Genomic DNA, 14,902 nt, shown 5'->3' on the forward strand with positions numbered 1-14,902 from the left:
TTCTTTAACATATAAATTACAACATAAACATAAATGAATGATTAAGGGAACTAGTAACTACTAAATGATAATTGTTGTTTCTGATTATACATTTATTGTGGATTAAAACCCCTTCATATATTACAAATGTTTATGTATCAATGTCGGATGGACATAAAGAGATACAAATGGATTTCCTAACTAATAACATTGATCAACTGCCGAAATCTGCCCCTTTTTATGGCTACGCGATCTAATATAAATAACGCGAGATGACTGACATCACCTACTTACCAAACACTAGAAGATGCTACTTTCAAAGATGATCCGCAGTGGTGTGCAACCTCAGTGGAAATAAAATTTACGTGATCACAGCTGTTTAGCTTTATAGCCCTAATAAGCCGAAGCAATTAGCAATATCACCATATGTGCTGTGTCCGGTGCGTCAGAATGATGGTTCTCTTACACGTCTGAGACGACGGAAGAACTCCAGCCACAAAATATTTAAAAAAACTTATTTAAACACTAGGGCAGGAGAAGATGGTCCTCTGACTACTATAATCTGATACTTTCTTCTCCTCTCTGTGTTCTACAGATGAGAAACGCGAACTCTCAGCCACAAAGACGGATTTCAGATAACATCTCAACGTGAGCATAGGCAGAAGAAGTGCTCTCAGTCACTGAACGCTGAGTACTCAACAAAGACTTCCTACCCCGTAACTGCAGAAGGCGAATCATATTCTCGAAACCATGGAACATTCTCCCTCTCTACAGATTCTCCCGAAGGCCGACCAACCCTATTTTAGACGTTTGTCGTCCAGCGCGGAAAGTTTGCGAGGAAATACGTATCCCTGATAATTAGGAATTCATACAATGGTACGCTTCTGAGAGTAAAAATCCTCGGAAATAACATAATTTGCGCAATTTCCGAGGTAACGCTTCGTTGTTCCTCTCTGCTGCATCCAAGATTTTCAGAATTTCCGAAGTATTATCCGGTTATCCTTCTGGCCTCGCTACAACACCGGCGAGCCGCCACTCTATTGTGCTTCAGTGCTCAGGTGCCCCGACCGTCCTTCTTGGACTGCTTCCTGTGTTAAGCAGGACCAACACACCTGTGCCGGCTTTTCCACCCAGGGCTTGAGTTACGCCTGCCTTTTCATTTCCACTGGCATTCCAACCTCTGCTAGTAAAGGCAATTATTCATTACGCCGTTTTGATAATAAAGACAATCCATCACCTTTCATGCAATAAGCGTTAACAACTATTTATAAAGTGTATGTGACAATGTCAGTCTTCTTTAAACATTCATATACACGATTTACTCTTATTACCCCCTCGGCTTTTGCACATCTTGTGTATTACCTGTCTCTCCCCATAGCTTACCCTAATTTTCCTCAGAATTTCGAATATCCTGCACCATTTGATATTATCGAACGCTTTTTCCAGGCCGAAAAATCGTAGGAACGTATCTTGATTTTTCTTTAGTCTTGTTTCCACTATCAACCACAACTTCAGAACTGCCTCTGTGGTGCCTTACCTTTCCTAAAGCAGAACCGATCGTCATCTAAAACATCCACAATTTTCTATTCCATTCTTCTGTATATTATTCTTGTAAGCAATTTGGATGCTTGAGCTCTTAAGGTGATTATGCTATAATTCTCGCTATCGTCGGCTCTTGCAGTCTTTCCGAAATCAGATAGTATATCGCCAGTCTCATACGTTCGACACACCAACGTGAATAATTGTTTTGTTCCCACTTCTCCCAATGATTTTAGGATTTGTGATGAAATGTTATCCATTCCATCTGCCTTATTTGATCCTAAGTCTTCCAAAGAGCTTTTAAATTCCGATTCTAATACTGGGTCCCCTATCTCTTCTAAATCGACTCCAATTTCTTCTTCTATGATATCAAACAGATGTTTCCCATCATTGAGGTCTTCAATCTACCCTTTCCATCTATCCGCTTTCTCCTCTGCATTTAACAGTGTAATTCCCGGTGCGCTCTTAATGTTACTGCCCTTGATTTTAATTTCATAAAAGGTTGTTTTGACTTTTCTATATGCTGGGTCAATTCTTCCGACAATAGTTTCTTTTTTGATTTCTTCACATTTTTCATGCAGTCATGTCGTCTTAGCTTCCCTGCTCTTCCTATTTATTTCATTCCTCAGTGACTTGTATTTCTGAATTTCCCTGAACATTTTCTTTTGCACTTTCTTCTTTCATCGATCAACTGATGTGTTTCTTCTGTTAACCGTGGTTTTTTCACGGTTACCTTCTTTGTATCTACGTTTTTCCTTCCAACTTGTATGGGTGCGATTTTTAGACATAGAAATTACTCTTCAACCGAAATGCCTACTGAGCTATTCGTTATTGCTTGTATAGCGTCAGAGAACTTCAAGCGTATCTCTTCGTTCCTTAGTACTTCGATATCCCGCTTCTTTGCCCTCTGATTCTTCCTGTCTTACTGACTACTCTCTTAAACTTCATCCTGTTCTTCATCACTACCAAATTGTGATCTGAGTCAGCTGTTGCTCCTGCATACGCCTTACAATCCAGTATCTGATTTCGGAATCTCTGCCTGACCATGATATAATCTAAGTGGAATCTTCCCGTACCTCCCGGCCTTCTCCAAGCAGGTCTCCTCCTCCCCTTGTGATTCTTGAACTGAGTATTCGCTATTACTAGCTGAAATTTATTACGGAAATCAATTGTCTTTTTCCAAATGACGGTTTGGGGTCAGTGGAATGCACGCTACAGGGAGTCTGTCCTTGCGACTTCGCTGCTGGCAAGCGAGAGCTCATAGGAGGGCAGGGTGCAGGTCTGCTGTTTTTTCTGATGAAAGCTAGTTCTGCCACGGTGCCAGTGATGACCGTTTGTAGGTTAGGAAGAGGGCAGTTGTGGACCTGTACCCAGCCTGTCTGCGTGCTAGAGACACTGGATGTACTCCTGGAATTTGGTATGGGGTGCGATTTCGTACGACAGGAGAAGCACTCTCGTAATTATCCCTCGCAACCTGAATATTCTGGTGATTTGACCTGTTGTTGTGTCATTCATGAACAGCATTGGTGGGGGTGTTTTCCAACAGGATAACCCAAAATGTTCTACAGAGTGTCGACATGTAGCCTTGGCCTGCTCTATCACCAGACGTGTCTCCTGCGAGCACATATGGGACATCATCGGATGACAACTCCAGAGTCATCCGTAAACAACATTAACCGTTCTGGTATTGGCCCACCAAGTACAACAGGTATAGACCTCCATAACGCAAACTGACATCCGGCACACGTACAATACGATGTACGGGCCTTTGCATTCTTGCATCCAACATTGTGGCTGGTACAGCGGTAATTAATGTACCAGCATTTTACATGTGCAGTGAATTATCTCTTTCATTAACCTGTGATCTTGCAATGTTCATCGCTTAAATATGTTACCTAGACAAAGGTATTCCCCACATTTCATTGCTCTACATTTCTTTGTTTTCGGTGCTGCGATTTTTTGTTCCATCTGTGTGCAATATAAGTGTGGGAGACCGAGAATGAAATGCTCGAATTAAAACGTGTGTAAGACACGGTTGTAGCCTTCCCTCCCCCTCCCCCTAACTCTTCAGTCTACACACAGAAGAAGCAAGGTGCAAGAGTAGAAATTAAATTCAAGATGAAAGGATATCGACGATAAGATTCGATGATGACAGTACTATCCTCAGTGAAAATGAAGAAGAATTACAATATCTGATTAATGGAATGAACCGTCTAATCAGTGCTGGACATGGATTAAGAGTAAATCGAAGAGAGACGAAAGTAATGAGAAATAGCAAAATTGAGAACAGCGACATCAGAATTGGTGGTCACCAGAGCAAGAAGGCAAAAATACGCAGACTAGCACTGGTAAAGAGGGCATTCCTGTTCAAGAGAAATCTACTGGTATCAAACATTGGCCTTTATTTGAGGCAAGAATTTCTGAGAATGTAGGTTTGGAGCACAGCGTTGTATGGTAGTGAAACATGGACTGTAGAGAAAACACAACAAAAGAGAATCGAAACAAAGAGTACTGAAAATTAAGTGGATGATAAAGTAAGGAACGAGGGGGCTTCTCACAGAATCGGCGAGGAAAAGAATACACGGAAGACGCTGACAAGAAGGGACAGGATGATAGGATATCAGTAGTGGCACAAAACCGAACTGATGCCAGCCTGTGGCCAAATTTATTCAGGATGGCGGCTGTCCCCCACCTTCTCTCCCTGGAATGTAGGTGAGGCAACATCACATTGTTGGCATCATCAGCCCTGCTCCTGCTCCCTCCTCCACTCCCCCCTCCCCCACTTCACCCTTACCCTGTTTCACTTCCCCTTGTCCACTTGTGAACTGGGAGGAGAAAGACTCAATCTGCACTGAGTTGTTGCAGAGAGGGCACATGGGACTACCTGTGTTTATCTCTACGCAGCTGCCTCGCCTCCCCCAATTGTGAATTGCCAGGAAAAAGCTAAGTCTGCATTGAGATTTTGGTGTGGAAGGTACTATGTATGGGTGCTCAATGTGTACTAATGAAGAGCTGTGACCATTGAACAGAGAGGAGTTTAATAACTGCATTGCATTTAAACATACAGTCGAGGACTGCACCCATAGTATCCTTTTTGATAATTGGAAAGAAGAGGTAACTGAGAAGTGAAAAAAGAATACTTTTCCCCAAATAGTGGCGATGTAGTGGAATGGGGTGAGGTTGAATTTTGGATCTGATACAGATGGTTGCTGGTACTTGAACTCCTCCATTGAAATAGCTCATCAACCTGCCTCTTCCACTATGCAAGAGGCAATTGCCGACAATCCAGCAGTAACTGATATTATTCCTATGTGCAACATTTTTGTGGTGGGCAACAAACCGACAGTAATAATATTCTGAACAAAGTCATTGGCAAGGCTGAAGTAAGGCTCCTCCTCCAGCCAAAGAGACGAATCTGCGGTGACCTGTCCTCTTCGCAGACCCAAACCGACAGGCCTAGCTGGCAATTCTGTCACCAGAGGGTGCTCAAAAGTGCGAGGTCATGGGCAAATAATTGGCAGGAACCAATAACAACATAGCATTCCCCCTCCCCCACCTGAAAATTGGCTGAGGCCAATAGGAACGCAGAAATGCTACATACGGACATGTGATTGTGCGTCAGTGGATATAAGGTGGATGCAGTCTCAGTCATTGTCAATCAGACGCCAGCAGCAACCAAAATTGTGATCTGCCTCTGCCTTACAGAAGAACCATAAAAGTTAGTGCATGTGGTTTAGTCCCATGTCTTTGTTCAACTCCATATCTCTGTTTGTGGATACTTATTGTTTCTTCTTCTTTGTTCAGCGACCTCCAGCATGTCCAGACCAGTAGCGACTTCCAGCGAGTCTGGACCAGCAGCAACTGCCACCAGCTTGTCAGGAGCTGCAGTGACCTCAGGCTTGTCGGGACCTGCAGCATGGTGGGATCCTTTGGTGTACCAGAATGTTGGAGCAGGACAACGAGCTGTTATTATACATCCCCCTCTTCGATTTGTGCAACAAAGACCTATAGCCAGCCCTCAACTCCCACAAGATGTGCGCTGAGGGTCGTTCTCAACGTAGTGCAAGTCAGTACTGGTCTCTGGTATGTGTAGCATCCCAGAACATTGCTGTGTTACTGGAAGGATAGAGTGTAGATGTGGTGGATGAGAAGCTGCCTGTTCCTCCCAGAGCTATAGTGCTATTCATTTAAAGCTAGTGCTTCAAAGCGTTTAAATATTGTTATATAAGCACCAGTGGACAGTACTAGTGTGTTGTGTTGGATACCGAAAATGCAACAAAAAGTGTTAAAGTCCAGTTTATGGAGATAGAATGAGATGAACTGTGTAATGCAGAACCATACAACATTCAACAGATGAACACCAAATATTATCCACACCATTCTCCCCAGGATATTTGATATACTGGTCTGACACTATCACATAACTGAACGAGTGTGCTGCACTCTTGCTGAGGTCAAGTGTTCGCTCACTTCACTATTAGAAACTTGTCTGGCCTGTGGCTGTTGCTGTACCTAGTGTTGGAAAGACTGAACAGATAGTTGCCTTATGTTCAGACTGTGCTTAAAAACATTGTGAACTACATTCATGTGTATAGCGTGCATGTAGACAATTTAAAACACTGCATCAGCACTATGCCAATAGAAGAAGTTAAAGGAATTCCCATTAATTTGAGGGAAATGGACGTTGAATTCTGTGCATGCATGAAAGCTTTTTTTGCCAACTTACGTACAGGTGTGAAGATAAAGGCCAACGGCCTTGCCGCTGTGGTAATACCGGTTCCCATCAGATCAACGGAGTTAAGCACTCTCGGGCTGGGCTAGCACTTGGATGGGCAACCATCTGGTATGCAGAGCGCTGTTGGCAAGCGGGGTCCCCTCAGCTTTTGTGAGGCAAACTGAGGAGCTCACAGACAGACATACGGCTGGGAGAGCAGTGTGCTGTCCTCATGCCCCTCCATATCTGCATCCAGTGATGCCTGCGGGCTGAGGATGACACGGCGGCCGGTTGGTACCGTTAGGCCTTCCAAGGCCTATTCAAGGAGAGGAGAGAGGAGTGAAGATGAAGAAAGAGCCTATGGATTTTGTTGATGTTGTGTATCCTATATATGACTACTAAAGAAAAACAATGTATACATTACAGTGAGCTGTGTTTAAATTTTTTCTATGTCTATCATACGGCAAATAATAATAATAATAATAAAGATCCCGTGGAGGCCCGGGAAAAGAATAGGCCTCCGGTATGTTCTGCCAGTCGTAAAAGGTGACGAAAAGAACAAACCACTAATAGGGCTAACCCCCCTTTTAGTTTGATTAGTTGGTTCAGGACAGAACTAAAGAAGCCTCGGACAAGCGCCGTCATGGTCGGGGACGACGCTTGAACCCTATGCCCGCCCACAATGGTAACGACACTGCTAGCCAACTGGAAAATGATTCAAATCCAAATAGAGGTGTTTTGCAGGATATGCTTCCTGCAACCAGCCTAGAAGGAAAACAGACAGAGGATGAGGTGGTCAGATGAAGTTAATCGACACCTCATGTTCTGTTATTACCAAGCAACAAACCTAGGAACCAACACAACTGGATACAGATCACAAGTATACACAACATTTATTACCAGATACCCAGAATTAAAATTTTTAACAGAACAATGACTAGCTGATCAGAACCGTGTAATAATCAAAAATAACAGGATACCTCAGTCAGAATTAGAAAACATCAAACAACAAGTACAACAAATACTGGAACAAAATAATGTGCAATCAGAAGAAGAAGAAAATACAGTAATGGACTCAAACATCCCAGAGCAAACAAACAAAGAACAGCACGCATCAATTAAACAGTCAGAGGAAAACGAAATCTTAAGACAGCCACCAGAACAAGCACAAATAGAACACGAAGTGACACACATCTTAGACATAGAAGAAAAATTTCAGCTGACATATATAGAATACAAAGACACAAATACAGACATTAGATCATTCTTGCATAGACCGCCAAATAACCCACAAGTCGAAACAACAATAAAAACTATCAACACAATCACACACAACAAAATAAAAGAAAACACAACTATGGAAGAGTTACAACTACTGGTTTATATAGGAGCACTCACTACACTAAATATACACACTAGGCAGAGATCAGAACCAACCAACACACAGAAGAAACCCACAAAACCAGCATGGCAACACAGGCTACAGATCAGAATAGAAAAACTGAGAAAAGACATCGAACAGCTAACACAATTTATAAGAAATGAAATGTCAGAAAAAAAACGAAAAAGGTTAGGTAAAATCCCACAACAAGAAGTGATAGAGCAATTAGATGAAAAGAAGCAGAAATTACACGCATTGGCCAAACGACTTAGAAGATACAAAAAAAGTGAAAATAGAAGGAAACAAAACCAAACATTCAACACAAACCAAAAGAAATTTTACCAGACAATAGATAACACACACATTAAAATAGACAATCCACCAAACATAACAGACATGGAACACTTCTGGAGCAACATATGGTCAAACCCGGTACAACATAACAGGCATGCACGGTGGATACAAGCAGAAACAGATACATACAAGATGATACCACAAATGCCTGAAGTGATAATTTTGCAGCATGAAGTCACCCAAGCAATTAATTCTACTCACAATTGGAAAGCCCCTGTAGAAGATAAAATAGCGAATTTCTGGCTAAAGAAATTCACCTCAACACCTACACATCTCACTAAATTATTTAACAGTTACATTGTAGACTCACACACATTCCCTGATACACTTACACATGGAATAACTTATCTGAAACCTAAAGATCAAGCAGACACAGCAAACCCAGCTAAATATCGCCCCATAACATGCCTACCAACAATATACAAAATATTAACTTCAGTCATTACACAGAAATTAATGACACATACAACACAGAACAAAATTATAAATGAAGAACAAAAAGGCTGTTGCAAGGGGCACGAGGCTGTAAAGAGCAACTGATAATAGATGCAGAGGTGACATATCAAGCTAAAACTAAACAAAGGTCGCTACACTATGCATACATTGATTACCAAAAAGCTTTTGATAGTGTACCCCACTCATGGTTACTACAAATATTGGAAATATACAGAGTAGATCCTAAATTGATACAGTTCCTAAACATAATATTGAAAATTGGAAAACCACACTTCATATCCAAACAAATTCAAATAATATCACATCACAGCCAATACAGATTAAGCGTGTAATATACCAAGGAGACTCATTAAGTCCTTTCTGGTTCTGCCTTGCTCTGAACCCACTATCCAACATGCTAAATAATACAAATTTTGGATACAATATTACCGCAACATACCCACACAAAATCACACATCTGCTGTACATGGATGATCTAAAACTACTGGCAGCAACAAATCAACAACTCAACCATTTAATAAAGATAACAGAAATATTCAGCAATCATATAAATATGGCTTTTGGAACAGACAAATGTAAGAAAAATAGCATAGTCAAGGGAAAACACACTAAACAAGAAGATTACATATTGGATAACCACAGTGACTGCACAGAAGCGATGGAAAAAACAGATGCCTATAAATATCTAGGATACAGACAAAAAATAGGAATAGATAATACAAATATTAAAGAAGAACTAAAAGAAAAATATAGACAAAGACTAACAAAAATACTGAAAACAGAATTGACAGCAAGAAACAAGACAAAAGCTATAAATACTTATGCTATACCAATATTGACCTACTCATTTGGAGTAGTGAAATGGAGTAACACAGACCTAGAAGCACTCAATACACTTACACGATCACAATGCCACAAATATAGAATACATCACATACATTCAGCAACTGAAAGATTCACATTAAGCAGAAAGGAAGGTGGAAGGGGATTTATCGACATAAAAAACCTACATTATGGACAGGTAGACAATTTTAGAAGATTCTTTATAGAATGAGCAGAAACTACCAAAATACACAAAGCAATCACTCATATAAATACATCGGCTACACCACTGCAATTTCATAACCACTTCTACAACCCTTTAGATCACCTAACATCAACAGATACGAAGAAAGTACATTGGAAAAAGAAAACACTACATGGCAAGCACCCGCATCATCTAACACAGCCACACATCGATCAAGACGCATCCAACACATGGCTAAGAAAAGGCAATATATACAGTGAGATGGAAGGATTCATGATTGCAATACAGGATCAAACAATAAGCACCAGATATTACAGCAAGCATATTATTAAAGATCCCAATACCACAACAGATAAATGCAGACTTTGCAAACAACAAATAGAAACAGTAGATCACATCACAAGCGGATGTACAATACTAGCAAATATAGAATACCCCAGAAGACATGACAATGTAGCAAAAATAATACATCAACAGCTTGCCGTACAACATAAACTTATAAAACAACATGTTACCACATACAAGTATGCACCACAAAATGTACTGGAGAACGATGAATACAAATTATACTGGAACAGAACCATTATAACAGATATAACAACACCACATAACAAACCTGACATCATACTCACCAATAAAAAGAAGAAATTAACACAACTAATCGAAATATCCATACCCAATACAACAAATATTCAAAACAAAACAGGAGAAAAAATTGAAAAATACATCCAACTGGCTGAGAAAGTCAAGGACATGTGGCATCAGGATAAAGTTGACATTATACCAATTATAATCTACTACAGGAGTCATACCACACAATATCCACCAGTACATCAATGCAATACAGCTACATCCAAACTTACATATACGACTACAGAAATCTGTAATTATTGACACTTGTCCAATTACCCGAAAGTTCCTAAATGCAATGTAACATATACCGTACAGTTAAAAGGAAGTCACGCTTGATCAAGGTCTGTGTCACCTTCCATTTTTAACCAGACATAACGTCTGAGAAAAGAAAGAAATAATAAAGATGTTACTGTTCTCAATATTTTCAATGCAACATCTAGAGTATGGTAGCAGCAGCTGGCTATCTGAATCACGTCATCTTCGTCATCATTAAACTGAATGATAAATGAAGCTTTTCACAAGTATGTAGATACTCTGTAGCTTAGTTGATGACATACATTTCCTATAAAAGCCCACTGCACGCTAATACCTGATTTAGTCAGTATCATGGCAGGATGCATGAAGCATCACCGACACAAGGACTTTGTTGTAAATGACTGGTCCTGTGATGATGCAAACGAAGATCAGAAGAAGAAGAAGAAGAATAGGATAATATACGAGCGAATTGTAGTTCCGTCCAGTTGCGACAAGACAAATATTCTCACATCACTGCTAATACATCCGAACGGAGTCTGATTTGAGCATGGAGTGTATTTTCAAAAAACACTGTTTCAGCCCCAGTGCCAGTTGCTGAAAAAGATACTACAAGCTATTGATGGTGTAATGTATATGAGATTCAGTCAAAGCAGTGAAATTCCCCTACTGGAAAAAGTAAAGCCAAACACCGTGTTCATATTTGATGATGTTGTGGTAAACCAAAACCAGGATAAAATTTCTGTTTTGGTCATCATATGGATGTTGGTGTAATTCATTTGAGTCAAACATATTCCAGAATCGTTGGTGAGGGGTAATTCAATCCACATTATAGCAATCAAACAAACCATTTTTAATTTAAAGTTCGTTTACCAAGCACATTTGTAACTGATATATCATTCAATAAATTTGTGGTGATATGTGAAGATTGCTGGAATTAAACGCAGTACAGGTTTCTTGTTATTGATAAAACAAGAAAACTGAATTGCGCTAGATATAAGTGCAACTTCCAAGAGTTTCTATATATATAACTATGAAAGAGGCGTGTGTCTTAGTATACATCACACCATGAACAAGTTAGATGCTAGGGTTACTGCACTTGAAAAGAAGGTAAACGATGTAAGTGTAAAGGCTGATAGAATTGAAACAGAAAGTACATGACGTAACTATAAAGGCTGATAGAACTGGGGGAAATTTATATAAAGATGCAACTTGTGAAGCAACCTGCTTAGTATAAAACAAGATGTCGACTTAGCCTAAGGTCATCGTGGCATGGAAGGTAGTTCGAAAGAAGTTATGGCTGCTAAGGCTAGGACATTTGGATCGACAGCATACACTGCGAGAAACCTTTAAACCAGTTACTGAATCTTTCCATGAGCTCTCAGTGAAATTACACAATTTAAACGAAGTTGCCGGTTTCGTTAACTACCACAGCAATAACAGGATAAACAAAATATTCAGTGTGAGTAGTGAATACCCATACCTGTTAGGCATTTAGCCTATAAGTTTAAAAGAAAAAGCAATACAGATAGGAGATAAGAAATTTCAAACAACAGCTAGTTTAACGAACTTCATTTTCCTAAATCCCTCAAAATTTGTAAATTATTCTCCCATAGATCTGTAGATGTGTGGTGAAATAATGTAAATGACCAGTGTACATAGGGAAGGAGGAAACTGATGCAGAGTGAAATACAAAACCATTGTAAGACCTATATTGGTAGCAGATATAGCTCTGGTGATGGTATTGACATCCATCATAAGAGAGTCAGCTATTGAGCCTTGCAGTATGTATACTACGACGACTGCAATTAGCTAATAGATTGACTACGACTGCTTATGGCATCGGCTGCTGCTGGCAATATTTCTCGTTCGAATTAGGTTGTTACAGTAATTTCCGAGCTTAGAGAGAGAAGTATAATTGAATAAGAATGGAGACTGTTTTCGAGAACTGCACAAATCAGCACATAAAATATACCCTCATGATTAAAGGTTTGGATGACTTTTATGTCAGGCTGATCTTGCAGACACGAGGGAATATTCACACATGAATAATGGAATTAAATATATTTTAATAGTTATTCATATGCAGTCTAAATTCGCCTGGGCAGTTGCTGTTAAAACAAAAACAGGGAGTGATATTGCACAGGTGTTTGAGCATTTGTTGCAAACAGAGATGATCACAGTGAAGAGTTTTGCAATAAGTATTTCAAGACCTTGATGCAGCAGTACGGAATATATCAGTACTCAGCATTCACCCACCTCACGGCGAGTGTTGTGGAATGTCTGAACAGAACAATAAAAGGGTAAATGTGGATGCGTTTTAATCTTCACATTTCATACTAATGGAAGATATTCTTCCAGAAATAACTGCATAGTATAACCGAAACAAACACAGCGCAATATAAATGAGACCACTCGATAATCGTGATAGCGGACTCATGGATATGGTATACTAATGTATTAAAAAGCTGAATACATGTAAACAGAAATTTAATGTAAGTGACTTAGTATGCATCTCAAAACACAAGACAGCACTTGAGAAGTCATACCTCCCAAACTGTTCAAGTGAGAAATTCACAGCTTCCAAAGTGCAGAGAGTAAGTCCCGAAACTTACATCTTAAGGGATGGCAGTGGCACTGAAACTTTAGGATGCTTTTACACACATAAATTGAGGAAGAGCTCAGAACCACATGTGTTACTCATAGAGCACGTCATAAGACGTCGAGGGAATAGAGCACTAGTCAGATGGCTTGGTTTTCCTGCAACACAAAACGGTTGGATGGACGCTAACGGTTTGCTATATACTGGGGCACTCAGTGCAAAATCAGCACAGTAACATAACAAGCATGATTGGAGACACATAGGAGGTGGTAGTGGTATTCTCGACAAACTTACAGCTGAACTGCACATTCCGGGATATAACTACAGAAAACCTGGTACGAAGCTTCACGTTTGGCTCGTGGTGATAAGGGATTACCTTCTTGAAGACACGTGTTTGGAATACGACTTTTTTTTTTCTTTTGAGTCTTCAGTCTTCTGACTGGTTTGATGCTGCCTCCCACGAATTTCTCTCCTGTGCCAAGCCCTTCATCTCAGAGTAGCACTTGCAAACTATTTTCTCAACTATTCGCTGGGCGCTTTACAATCTCTGTCTTCCTCTACAGTTTTTGTCCTCTGCAGTTCCCTCTAGTACCATCGAAGTCATTCCCTGATGTTTTAACATTTGTCCTATCATCCTGTCCCTTTTCCTTATCAGTGTTTTCCAAATATTCCTTTCCTCTACGATTCTGCGCAGAACCTCGTCATTCCTTACCCTATCAGTGTACCAAATTTTCAACATTCATCTATAGCACCACATCTCAAATGCTTCGATTCCTTTCTGTTCCGGTTTTATAACGGTCCATGTTTCACTACCATACAGTGCTCTGCTCCAAACGTATATTCCCAGAAATTTCTTCCTCAACTTTATTGGTTATTTTTTTGCCTGCGTAGTAGAATTCCTTAACTTCATCTACTTCATGAGGATCTATCGTTATGTTAAGTTCTCATTACTCTCGTCTTTCTTCGACTTACTTTCGGTCCACATTCTGTACTCGATAGATCGCTCATTCCATTCAGCAAATCATGTAATCCGTTTTCTCTTTCACTCGGGACAGCAATGTCATCAGCGAATCGTATCATTGACATCCTTTCACATTTAATTCTAATCCCACACCAGAAACTTTCTTTTATTTTCATCATTGCTTCTTCGATGTACAGATTGAGCAGTAGGGGCGGAAGGCTACATCCCTGTCTTACACCCTTTCTAATCCGAGCACTTCGTTCTTAGTCGTCCTCTCTTATAATTCCCTCTTGGTTCTTGTACATGTTGCATTTTACCCGTCTCTCCCTATAGCTTACCCCTATTTTTATCAGAAATTCGAACAAGTTGCACCATTTTACACTGTCGAACTTTTTTTCCAGGTCGACAAATCCTATGACTGTGTCTTGATTTTTCTTTAGTCTTGGTTCCATTATCAACCATAACGTCAGAATTGCCTCTCTTTTTCCTTTACCTTTCCTAAAGCTAACCTGACCTGTGGTCTACGGGTAGCTTCTTTGATACGTAATCAAAATGTATTCGTCCCGGGTTCGATCCCCGCCACTGCCTAACTTTTGATAAATAATCAGCATTGGCGGCCGAAGACTTCCCGCATAAGAAGTCGGCCTCATTGTGCCAACGGCCTTGTCAAAGAGGGCGGAGGAGCGGATAGAGGTTCAGGGCACTCTCTTGTCCTAGGGGTGGGAAATTGCCTCTAAAGGCGGAAGAATCAGCAGTGATCAACGACATGAGGATGCAGAAGGCAATGGAAACCACTGCATTAAAGACACGTAACGTGTATCCACAGGACATGTGGCCTGTAATTGAAGAAGTGTCATGATGATCTCTCCATTGGCAAAAGATTCCGGAATAGTCCCCCATTCGGATCTCCGGGAGGGGACTGCCAAGGGGGAGGTTACCATGAGAAAAAGATTGAATAATCTACGAAAGGATAACGTTCTACGAGTCGGGGCGTGGAATGTCAG

The sequence above is a fragment of the Schistocerca piceifrons genome, chromosome 3 (assembly GCF_021461385.2).
Source record: "Schistocerca piceifrons isolate TAMUIC-IGC-003096 chromosome 3, iqSchPice1.1, whole genome shotgun sequence".
NCBI classification, from domain to species: Eukaryota; Metazoa; Arthropoda; class Insecta; order Orthoptera; family Acrididae; genus Schistocerca; species Schistocerca piceifrons.